This window comes from Numenius arquata, unplaced genomic scaffold, assembly GCF_964106895.1.
Source record: "Numenius arquata unplaced genomic scaffold, bNumArq3.hap1.1 HAP1_SCAFFOLD_348, whole genome shotgun sequence".
Classification (NCBI taxonomy): Eukaryota; Metazoa; Chordata; class Aves; order Charadriiformes; family Scolopacidae; genus Numenius; species Numenius arquata.
In genome coordinates, this window is record NW_027414205.1 from 8416 (window position 1) to 20000 (window position 11585).

An 11585-nucleotide genomic window follows, 5' to 3' on the forward strand; every position below is an offset into this window, starting at 1 on the left:
GGGGCGGGTGCTTTTCCCCCGCCGCTTTGCCTCCCCGGCCGCCGGGGTCGGCGAGAGCCGGCGGCCCCCGCCGCGAGCCGCCCGGCGCCCCGCCGCGACGCGAGCTCGCCGGCCGCCGGCGGACTCGGGGACCGGCGGCCCCGATCCGGCGGCGGGTGCCGGCGCCGCCGGGCGCTCGCCGGCTTTCGCCTCTCGCGGTGGGCTTTTCCGTTCCGCTCGGTTTTGGCTCGGGGGGCTGCGAGGGGGGGCGTGGGGGGGCTGAGGGCGTTGGGGGGGCTGCGCGTGTGGGCGCGCGCGGTGGGGCGGGGGTGCCGGGGCGGGTGCTTTTCCCCCGCCGCTTTGCCTCCCCGGCCGCCGGGGTCGGCGAGAGCCGGCGGCCCCCGCCGCGAGCCGCCCGGCGCCCCGCCGCGACGCGAGCTCGCCGGCCGCCGGCGGACTCGGGGACCGGCGGCCCCGATCCGGCGGCGGGTGCCGGCGCCGCCGGGCGCTCGCCGGCTTTCGCCTCTCGCGGTGGGCTTTTCCGTTCCGCTCGGTTTTGGCTCGGGGGGCTGCGAGGGGGGGCGTGGGGGGGCTGAGGGCGTTGGGGGGGCTGCGCGTGTGGGCGCGCGCGGTGGGGCGGGGGTGCCGGGGCGGGTGCTTTTCCCCCGCCGCTTTGCCTCCCCGGCCGCCGGGGTCGGCGAGAGCCGGCGGCCCCCGCCGCGAGCCGCCCGGCGCCCCGCCGCGACGCGAGCTCGCCGGCCGCCGGCGGACTCGGGGACCGGCGGCCCCGATCCGGCGGCGGGTGCCGGCGCCGCCGGGCGCTCGCCGGCTTTCGCCTCTCGCGGTGGGCTTTTCCGTTCCGCTCGGTTTTGGCTCGGGGGGCTGCGGGCGGGGGGGAGAGGGGGGCTGTGTGAGGTCTTTGCGGGGGGGGAGGGGGTTGTGGGTGTACGCGCGGCGGGATGGGGGAGATTTTCCCCCTCGCCGTCATTTTCCCCCTTCTCCCCTTCCCCCCCTCCGCGGAGCAGCGGGGCGGGGGAGCGGGGGGTGGGCCCGCAGCTGCGCGCCCTGCGCATGCGCGCGTGTCCCCCCCACCCCCCGCCCGCGGTTGAAAGGCGGGGGTTCCCGCCGCGCTAACGGTCGCGGGCTCATTGGCGCCAAAGGCAGGGAAGGGAAAGGAGGGGATGCCGCTGCGGCAGCAGGCGAGAGCGCTCGGCGAGCAGGCGGGGAGCCCGGCGCAGAGGTAGGCAGGGGAGAGGGCGTGCGGGGCGCGGTCTCTCTTTTCGGAGAAAATTCCCGCTTGGCTCGGTTGCGGTTCTTTTCCTTCCTTCCTTCTGTCGGTTGGCAACCCGCGGCAGGGGCGGGCGGGCGGGCTGAAGGAGCGACCGGCCGTCCCCGCCGCCCGAGAAAGCAGGGCGGGAGCCGGGGCACGGGCAGGGCGGGGTAGAGACTCGGCAGCCGGGGTCAGAGACCGGTCGCGCCGCCGGGATTCCCCTCTCCCGCCGGGGCGCGGAGCCGGCGGGGGCTCCGCTGGGTCCTAAAGTCTCCCGTCGTCTTTCCCCGGGAGCGGCGAAACCTGCGGGCGGGAGGAGGAGCGGGTGGCCGGATTCGCCGTGAAGCGGGCGGTGGACGGGGGTGGGGGGGCGGCTTGAGGGCAAGAGGGGGGCCGGTGGGGGGGCGAGTTTCGCTCTCTGCGCGCGCGCGCGTCTGCCTCTGCCGCGCGCGAGGAGTTCGGGGAGGGGGGGGCTGTTGGGGGGTGCGGCGGCAGACGGGGGGGTTCGGGCTGGGTGGGGGGGGGTGGGGAGGGGGTCGGCGGGAGCGTGTTTCTCTCTGCGTGCGCGCGTTTCTGCCTCTGCCGCCGGGATTCCCTTCTCCCGCCGGGGCGCGGAGCCGGCGGGGGCTCCGCTGGGTCCTAAAGTCTCCCGTCGTCTTTCCCCGGGAGCGGCGAAACCTGCGGGCGGGAGGAGGAGCGGGTGGCCGGATTCGCCGTGAAGCGGGCGGTGGACGGGGGTGGGGGTGGGGGGGCGGCTTGAGGGCAAGAGGGGGGCCGGTGGGGGGGCGAGTTTCGCTCTCTGCGCGCGCGCGCGTCTGCCTCTGCCGCGCGCGAGGAGTTCGGGGAGGGGGGGGCTGTTGGGGGGTGCGGCGGCAGACGGGGGGGGGTTCGGGCTGGTGGGGGGGGCGAGGGGGGTCGGCGGGGGGGGATTTCCGCTCTTTGCTTTGCGTGCGCGCGTACCTGCCTCTGCCGCGCGCGAGGAGTTCGTGGAGGGGGGGGGCTGTTGGGGGGTGCGGCGGCAGACGGGGGGGTTCGGGCTGGGGGGCCTGCCGGGGCAGGCCCGCGTCCGTGGGCACGCGGTGGGCGGTGGCCGCGTGCGCGCAGGTGCGTGCCCGAGCGCGTGCGGCGGCAGGCGAGGGGTTCGGTTCCGGGGGCCTGCCGGGGGATGAGAGCGCGCTTGCGCGAAGCGAAAAGGCCCCGTAACGCTCTCGCTAACGTCGCCTTCTCTGTTACAGCCCGCCGGGTCGGCCGCGCCGATGTCCGGCTGCCACCCGTGCCCGCCTGCGGGCGCGGCCGCTCGGCTCTTCTGCCGGTCGAAACCCCGTCCCTGGGAAAGCAGCAGCAGCAGCAGCCGCCGCCGCCGCCAGGGCCGTGTGCCCGGGCAGGGGCTGCCGGAGAGCCGGGCCGCCCTCCTGAGAAACGTCCGCCGTCGGCGGGAAGGGTGAGAACTGCCGAGAGGACGGTAAGGTAAGGCCCCGGCGGCCCGAGGCCAAGGGGGGGAACCGCTCCCTTCGCCGGCAGGGCGCCGTCGAGAGCCCCGCCGTCTCCCCCGGAGGGCTCGGCGCGCGTAAGACCCCCACGATCCCGGCCGTTAGAGCGTGCCCTGAAGGGAAGCCTCCCCCGGTCCTCCGTGCTCCGGTTGGGGGGGGGTGGTGTGTGGTGGTGGTGGTGGGTGGGTGGGTGTGTCCAGTGCTTGGTGCCGGAGGCCGTCGGGAGAGCGACCGCAGCCTTCTCCGCCCGAGAGCCGCTGTCGGGAGGAATAGCCCTGAGCTCTCTTCTTCCTCATGCCCCCAGCCCCAGGTGCAGGCGGCCCCTCCGCGCCGAGGGCAGTTCTGTGGAGCAGCGTAAGCTAGCGTCCGGCTTGGAGATTCTCACGGCTGGCTTCTCTTCGGTACGTTCCAGTTCCTCAAACTTTTCCAGCGGGCGGGGGGGGGGGAAGGGGGAAAAGCGCTTCTCCAACAGTCTGTCCCGGCAGCGCCACAGCGTCGTGGGCCGGAGAACCCGAAGGAGGCTCGTCTCGCCGCCTCACGGCATCGGCTCCGTCTGCGCCTTTCTTCGCGAGGGTTCCTCTAAGTCGGTCTCAGAAGCCGGGGTTACGGTGAGCTCGCTCCGGTAAGGAGCTCTTCCCTCGCTGCCTTCTGCCGTCGTCACACACGCGCCCCCCCCCGCCGCTGCCTTCGGGCCGTCCGCCTAGCGGGGAAGCTAAAGAGAAGGCCGGCCGGCCCGCCCCGTATTTAAAAAACACGCTCGCGCTCTTCCCCACAGGGAGCTGCCGATCTCCCGCCGTAGCGATAAGCGAAGGGATTTCTCCGAGCCGCCGCGTGGCTCCCGAGTTCCTCCGGCTCACGAGAGGGTAGGTCTGGGTGGTGCGGGAGTCGGGAACGTATCCCGGGAGAGCGCAAGCGCCTGCTCTGCCTGCAGAGGCGTCTCTTGCGCGTCCCCCGGAGCAGCCCGGGCTCTCGTTTTTCACCGGGCTCTCGCCGGGAGCGATTCCGCCCCTTTGGGCGGCTGGAGAGCGTTTGTCTGTCTCCTGCGTGTTAGGGTCCCGAGGGCGCCTCGAGGACCCCGACGACCTTCGCCTGGCACCTGCGCCCGCACCCACCCGCCGCCGGCTCGCCTCTCGGGACTCGGCTGGCGTGCCCGTCCCCGCCCGTTTCAAGGGGCGGAGAGGGAGCTCTCCTCAGGTAAGGCGGCGTTTGCTTCCTAGCCGGGCTTTTGCTTTCAGCCGAAACTTTCCGCTTCCCGTTCTTCGTCGCGCCGGTCGGAGGCTCGAAAGCGTCCGTCAGCGGGGACGACGAAGGTCTGGGCCGCTCTAACGATGGGGCGCGCGCCCGCGAGGCTGCCGGGCTCTCTCTCCCTTTCCCGGCGTCGGCTCCCCTTTAGCGGCGTTGCGGAGCCGAAGCGGTTCTCCTGGACGCGGGCGGGACGGTAAGTAAGGCGTTGCGGGGACCCGGCTCCTTGCCGCGTAGGGCGTGTAAACGGCACCGTGCTTTTCCGCTTTTCCGGCTGGCGCGGCCGCGAGAAGGGTCGCACTTCTTCCCTTCCGTGGGCGGCGGACGCGCAGCTAGGGCTGCCGGGCCGCTCTCGCCGAATGCCTCGCCTCTCGTCCGGTCCGATCCCCGCGGCCCGACCGCCTGAAGGTTTGCGCAAAGCCCCGGGCAAGGCCGCGTCGGTTTGCACGTCCCCGCGTCGGCCACGGGAAATATTTTGGCGGTCCCTCGACGAAGGGGTGAACTCGACGAGGCGCTTTGAGTCTTTCGGGTGGCTGCTGCCGTTGCTGTTCCGAAGAGCGGTCCGGGTGAGAGCGCGGGCGGTCGAGAGGCCTCCTGTGACCCGGTAGAGCCGGGTACTCGTCTGCCGAGGCGGGCTTGTTCTCTCGCCTCCCGGTGCGGGTGTCTATAGGTCAGAGGGCAGCGAGATGGCTCCTGCCAAAGGAAAGGCTGACGTTTCTAGCGACGCGAGGAAACGAACAGCCCTTCCCGCAGCTTGCCGATACAACTCGCCGGGGGCGGCGGCGGCGGCGGCGGCGGCGGCGCGTTTTGTCGGGCCGAGCGGCGGCCTTCTCGTGGGGGGGTGGGGGGAGGAGGCTCGGCGGCCCGAAGCCAGCCGTAGTCCGTGACGGCGCCTAGGTCGCCGTGACTCCCCTACGACGGTATCTGCCCTGACGTCCCTCCCTTCCTCTCTCCCCTCCAGCGTCCGGGTCTCGAGGAGAAGCAGGAGAGCGCCTTTCCGCCCCCCGCAGAAAGCAGCGGCTTCGCCCGAGGCCGGGCCCCCCCGCGTCGAGGTAGCCCGCCGACGTGCCGCCGCCGCGCCCGGGAGAGGTGGGTCAGGTAGGGGTCAGGACCGAGGCGGGGGGAAGGCGAGAGGGCCGCGCCACCCCCCCGGCCCGCTCGCGCCGGCTCTTGCGGGAAGGCCCACGTCCCACCCCACGTCCTGCCCCACAGGCCCCTTCTCTGCCCCACATCCCCCGTAACGGGATGAGAACCCCCTCCCTCTGCCCCACATGCTGCCCCACGGGCCCCTTCTCTGCCCCACATCCCCCCCAACGGCACCACACCCCCCTCCCTCTGCCCCACATCCTGCCCCACAGGCCCCCTCTCTGCCCCACATCCTGCCCCACAGGCCCCTTCTCTGCCCCACATCCCCCCCAACGGCACCACACCCCCCTCCCTCTGCCCCACATCCTGCCCCACAGGCCCCTTCTCTGCCCCACATCCCCCGTAACGGGATCAGAACCCCCTCCCTCTGCCCCACATCCTGCCCCACAGGCCCCTTCTCTGCCCCACATCCCCCCCAACAGCACCACACCCCCCTCCCTCTGCCCCACATCCTGCCCCACAGGCCCCTTCTCTGCCCCACATGCCCCCGTAACGGGATCAGAACCCCTTCCCTCTGCCCCACATCCTGCCCCACAGGCCCCTTCTCTGCCCCACACCCCCCGTAACGGGATCAGAACCCCCTCCCTCTGCCCCACATCCTGCCCCACAGGCCCCTTCTCTGCCCCACATGCCCCCGTAACGGGATCAGAACCCCCTCCCTCTGCCCCACATCCTGCCCCACAGGCCCCTTCTCTGCCCCACATCCCCCCCAACGGCACCACACCCCCCTCCCTCTGCCCCACATCCTGCCCCACAGGCCCCTTCTCTGCCCCACATGCCCCCGTAACGGGATCAGAACCCCCTCCCTCTGCCCCACATCCTGCCCCACGGGCCCCTTCTCTGCCCCACATTCCCCCGTAACGGGATCAGAACCACCTCCCTCTGCCCTGCATCCTGCCCCACAGGCCCCTTCTCTGCCCCACATCCCCTGTAACGGGATGAGAACCCCCTCCCTCTGCCCCACATCCTGCCCCACAGGCCCCTTCTCTGCCCCACATTCCCCCGTAACGGGATCAGAACCCCCTCCCTCTGCCCCGCATCCTGCCCCACAGGCCCCTTCTCTGCCCCACATTCCCCCGTAACGGGATCAGAACCCCCTCCCTCTGCCCCGCATCCTGCCCCACAGCCCCCTTCTCTGCCCCACATCCCCCGTAACGGGATGAGAACCCCCTCCCTCTGCCCCACATCCTGCCCCACAGGCCCCTTCTCTGCCCCACATCCCCCCCAACAGCACCACACCCCCCTCCCTCTGCCCCACATCCTGCCCCACAGGCCCCTTCTCTGCCCCACATTCCCCCGTAACGGGATCAGAACCCCCTCCCTCTGCCCCGCATCCTGCCCCACAGGCCCCTTCTCTGCCCCACATCCCCCGTAACGGGATGAGAACCCCCTCCCTCTGCCCCACATCCTGCCCCACAGGCCCCTTCTCTGCCCCACATCCCCCCCAACAGCACCACACCCCCCTCCCTCTGCCCCACATCCTGCCCCACAGCCCCCTTCTCTGCCCCAAGTCCCCCATAACGGGATGAGAACCCCCTCCCCCTGCCCCACATCCTGCCCCACAGGCCCCTTCTCTGCCCCACATCCCCCCCAACAGCACCACACCCCCCTCCCTCTGCCCCACATCCTGCCCCACAGCCCCCTTCTCTGCCCCAAGTCCCCCATAACGGGATGAGAACCCCCTCCCCCTGCCCCACATCCTGCCCCACAGGCCCCTTCTCTGCCCCACATGCCCCCCAACAGCACCAGAACCCCCTCCCTCTGCCCCGCATCCTGCCCCCCAACAGCACCAGAACCCCCTCCCTCTGCCCCGCATCCTGCCCCACAGGCCCCTTCTCTGCCCCACATCCCCCGTAACGGGATCAGAACGCCCTCCCTCTGCCCCACATCCTGCCCCACAGGCCCCTTCTCTGCCCCACATGCCCCCGTAACGGGATCAGAACGCCCTCCCTCTGCCCCACATCCTGCCCCACAGGCCCCTTCTCTGCCCCACATGCCCCCGTAACGGGATCAGAACCCCCTCCCTCTGCCCCACATCCTGCCCCACAGGCCCCTTCTCTGCCCCACATGCCCCCGTAACGGGATCAGAACGCCCTCCCTCTGCCCCACATGCTGCCCCACAGGCCCCTTCTCTGCCCCACATGCCCCCGTAACGGGATCAGAACCCCCTCCCTCTGCCCCACATCCTGCCCCACAGGCCCCTTCTCTGCCCCACATGCCCCCCAACAGCACCAGAACCCCCTCCCTCTGCCCCGCATCCTGCCCCACAGGCCTCTTCTCTGCCCCACATCCCCCCCAACGGCACCAGAACCCCCTCCCTCTGCCCCGCATCCTGCCCCACAGGCCCCTTCTCTGCCCCACATCCCCCGTAACGGGATCAGAACCCCTTCCCTCTGCCCCACATCCTGCCCCACAGGCCCCTTCTCTGCCCCACACCCCCCGTAACGGGATCAGAACCCCCTCCCTCTGCCCCACATCCTGCCCCACAGGCCCCTTCTCTGCCCCACATGCCCCCGTAACGGGATCAGAACCCCCTCCCTCTGCCCCACATCCTGCCCCACGGGCCCCTTCTCTGCCCCACATCCCCCCCAACAGCACCACACCCCCCTCCCTCTGCCCCACATGCTGCCCCACAGCCCCCTTCTCTGCCCCAAGTCCCCCATAACGGGATGAGGACCCCCTCCCTCTGCCCCACATCCTGCCCCACAGGCCCCTTCTCTGCCCCACACCCCCCGTAACGGGATGAGAACCCCCTCCCTCTGCCCCACATCCTGCCCCACAGCCCCCTTCTCTGCCCCACATCCCCCGTAACGGGATGAGAACCCCCTCCCTCTGCCCCGCATCCTGCCCCACAGGCCTCTTCTCTGCCCCACATCCCCCGTAACGGGATCAGAACCCCCTCCCTCTGCCCCACATCCTGCCCCACAGGCCCCTTCTCTGCCCCACACCCCCCGTAACGGGATCAGAACCCCCTCCCTCTGCCCCACATCCTGCCCCACGGGCCCCTTCTCTGCCCCACATCCCCCCCAACAGCACCACACCCCCCTCCCTCTGCCCCACATGCTGCCCCACAGCCCCCTTCTCTGCCCCAAGTCCCCCATAACGGGATGAGAACCCCCTCCCTCTGCCCCACATCCTGCCCCACAGGCCCCTTCTCTGCCCCACATGCCCCCCAACAGCACCAGAACCCCCTCCCTCTGCCCCGCATCCTGCCCCCCAACAGCACCACACCCCCCTCCCTCTGCCCCACATGCTGCCCCACAGCCCCCTTCTCTGCCCCAAGTCCCCCCTAACGGGATGAGGACCCCCTCCCTCTGCCCCACATCCTGCCCCACAGGCCGGCGGATGGAGAAGAAGCCCCCCCCCCGGGGAGAGGCAGCCGGGGCGCCGGGCCGCCTCAAGTCGCCCGCCGCCCTCCCTCGGGCTGGGGCCGGGGGACGCCCGAGGAACCAGACGGGGCCAGAAAGGCAACGAAGAGGCGGCGCTCGACCGAAGAAAGGACGGAAGAAACGGACCCGGGAACAAATGAGTTCTAACGGACGGTGCCCGTAAGAATTAAAGGAAGGAAGGCAGGAACGCGAGCCAGCCAGCGGCTGGGCGCGGGCGGGGCGTGCGCCCGCCTGTCTGTCCGCGGGACTCTCGGGGCGGCGGGGGGCTCGGGGCGGAGGGCCTTCCTCGGGGAGGGGAGGATGGCGACGCGCCGAGGCCGCGGCGAGACGGAGAGGAACGACGCGCGCGCGCGCACCCCCCCCCCCACCTCCCCCCGACCCTACCCCCCAGAAGTACAAAATAAAAGAAAGAAATAATGAGAAAAACAGAGACGGGGGGGCGTGTGTGGTGTGGGGGTGTGTGGGGGGGGGAGGGGGGGCACAGACGGGGGGCACGGGGAGGAACAACGCATGCGCGCGCAGGCCCCCCACCCCCGATGAAATAAACAAACAAATACATTTCAAAAAAAGTAAAACATAACACTAAAGAAAAAGACGGGGGCGGGGTGGAGGAATACGCGCACGCCACCCTCGACCCCACCCCCAGCCCACCCCCCGAAAACTAATAAATAAATAAATAATACAAAGGCGGGGGGGGGGGGGGGAAATACACGGGCATGCGCGCGCACACACACCCCCCCCCCCCCCCCCCCCGAAATAAATAAATAAATAAATAAATAAATAAATAAATAAATAAATAGATTGATTAATTTTAAAAATTTAGAAAATAATTTAAAAAAAGACACGGGGGGGGGGGGGGGCGGCCCGGGGTGGAGAGCAATACGCACGCGCACACCACCCCCCACCCCACCCCACTACATAAATGAATAAATAAATAAATTCTGAGACAAAACAGGTAAGGGTGGGGTGGGGGGAGCGTATGGGGGGTGGGGAAGAAACGATACGCGGCCGCGCCCATGCGCGCCCCCCCCTTTAAATAAATAAGCGAATGAATAAATGAATATAAAATCCGGGGGGGGGGGGGTGGGGGTGGGGTGGGGGGGTTGGTGGAATAATACACGCGCGCGCACACACACCCCCCCCACCCCCCCGCGCCCCCCCCCCCCCCCAAAACCTACTAAATGAATAAATAATGAGAAAAAGGGGGGGGACGGACACCAACACGACGACGACGACGACGACAACACGCGCGCGCGCGCACCCACCCCCTACGTAATAAACGAATGAAGGAAGGAACGAATGAATGAAAGAAACGGGGGGGGGGGGGGGTGGGGGGGGGCGAGGGAGGAACGATACACAGACGCGCGTGCGCACGCTCCCAGCCCCCCACCCCCCCCACCCCCCCCCCCCCCCGCCCCCCGTTTAATTAAATAAATAAAGAAAACCGAACAGAACGGGGGGGGAGGGGAGAGGGGAGAGGAACAACGCACACCCGCCCACCCCCGCCCCCCCCGCAAATGAAAAGTAACTAACTAACTAAATAAAACCAGACAGACAGAACGGGGGGAGGGGAGGTTGGGGGCGCCGGAACAGGACACACACACGCGCGCCCCCCCCCCCCGCCCGAATGAACGAATAAACACATAAACGGGAAAATTAAACTAAATAAATAAGTGAAATAACATTTTAAAAAATTATAAAAAAAAAAAAAAAAATGAAAAAAGAAGACGGGGGGGGGGGGGGGGCGGGGAGGAACAACGCGTATGCAAATAAATAAATAAATGAATGAAATTTGAAAGAAAGAAGACGCCCCCCGCCCCGGGGGGGAACGACCGGCACCCCTCCGCCCCCCCCCCCCCCCCCCCCCCCCCCCCGAGAAAAAAAAAAAGCGATAGAAGAAAAGAATTAAAAAGGACAAGACAAAAATGTACAAAAAGAATGAAAGGAAGAAAAAAAAAAAGGAAAAAAATAAGAGTCGCCACCGATAGGGGGGCGGGGGGGGCGAGTCGCCGGGGCGGGGGGCGGGGGGGGGGGGGGGGGGGGGGGGCGGGGGGGGCGCGGTGAACGGGAAGGAACACCAGGTCTAGCCCCGCCGCGGAAAATAGACTCGCCGCGGGGGGCGAGTCGCCGGGGGGGGCGGGGGGGGGGCTGGGGGGGGAAGAAAAAAGGAAAAAAAGGAATAAAAATTGTAAGCCAAGGGAGGAAAAAAGAAAATCTAAAAATAAAAAAAAATTTAAAAAAAAAAAAAAAAACGGAAAAAAATGAATAAAAATTGTAAGCCGACGGAGGAATAAACAAAATCTAAAAATAAAAAAAAATTAAAAAAAAGGAAAAAATTAATAAAAATTGTAAGCAAAGGAAGGAAGAAACAAAATCTAAAATTAAAAAAAAATTTTAAAAAAATTAAAAAAAAAGGAAAAAAAATAATAAAAATTGTAAGCGAACGGAGGAATAAACAAAATCTAAAAATAAAAAAAGAAATTGAAAAAATAATAATAAAAAATTTAATAAAAATCGTAAGCCGACGGAGGAATAAAGAAAATCTAAAAATAAAAAGAAATTAAAAAAAAAATAAAAAAAATAAAAATGGAAAAAATTAGTAATTGTAAGCAAACGGAGGAATAAACGGAATCTAAAAATAAAAAGAAATAAAAAAAATTTAAAAAATATAAAATGGAAAAAAATAATAAAAATTGTAAGCCGACGGAGGAATAAACATCATCTAAAAACAAAACAAAAAAAAAAAAAAAAATAAAAAAAAGGAAAAAAATTAATAAAAATTGTAAGCAAAGGAAGGAAGAAACAAAATCTGAAATTAAAAAAAATTTAAAAAAAAATAAAAAAAAGGAAAAATGGAAAAAAATTGATAAAAATTGTAAGCCGACGGAGGAATAAACAAAATCTAAAAACAAAACAAAAAAAATTTTAAAAAAATAAAAAAATAAAAATGGAAAAAAATGAATAAAAATTGTAAGCCGGCGGAGGAATAAACAGCATCTAAAAACAAAACAAAAAAAAACAAAAAAAAAAAAAGGAAAAAAATTAATAAAAATTGTAAGCAAAGGCAGG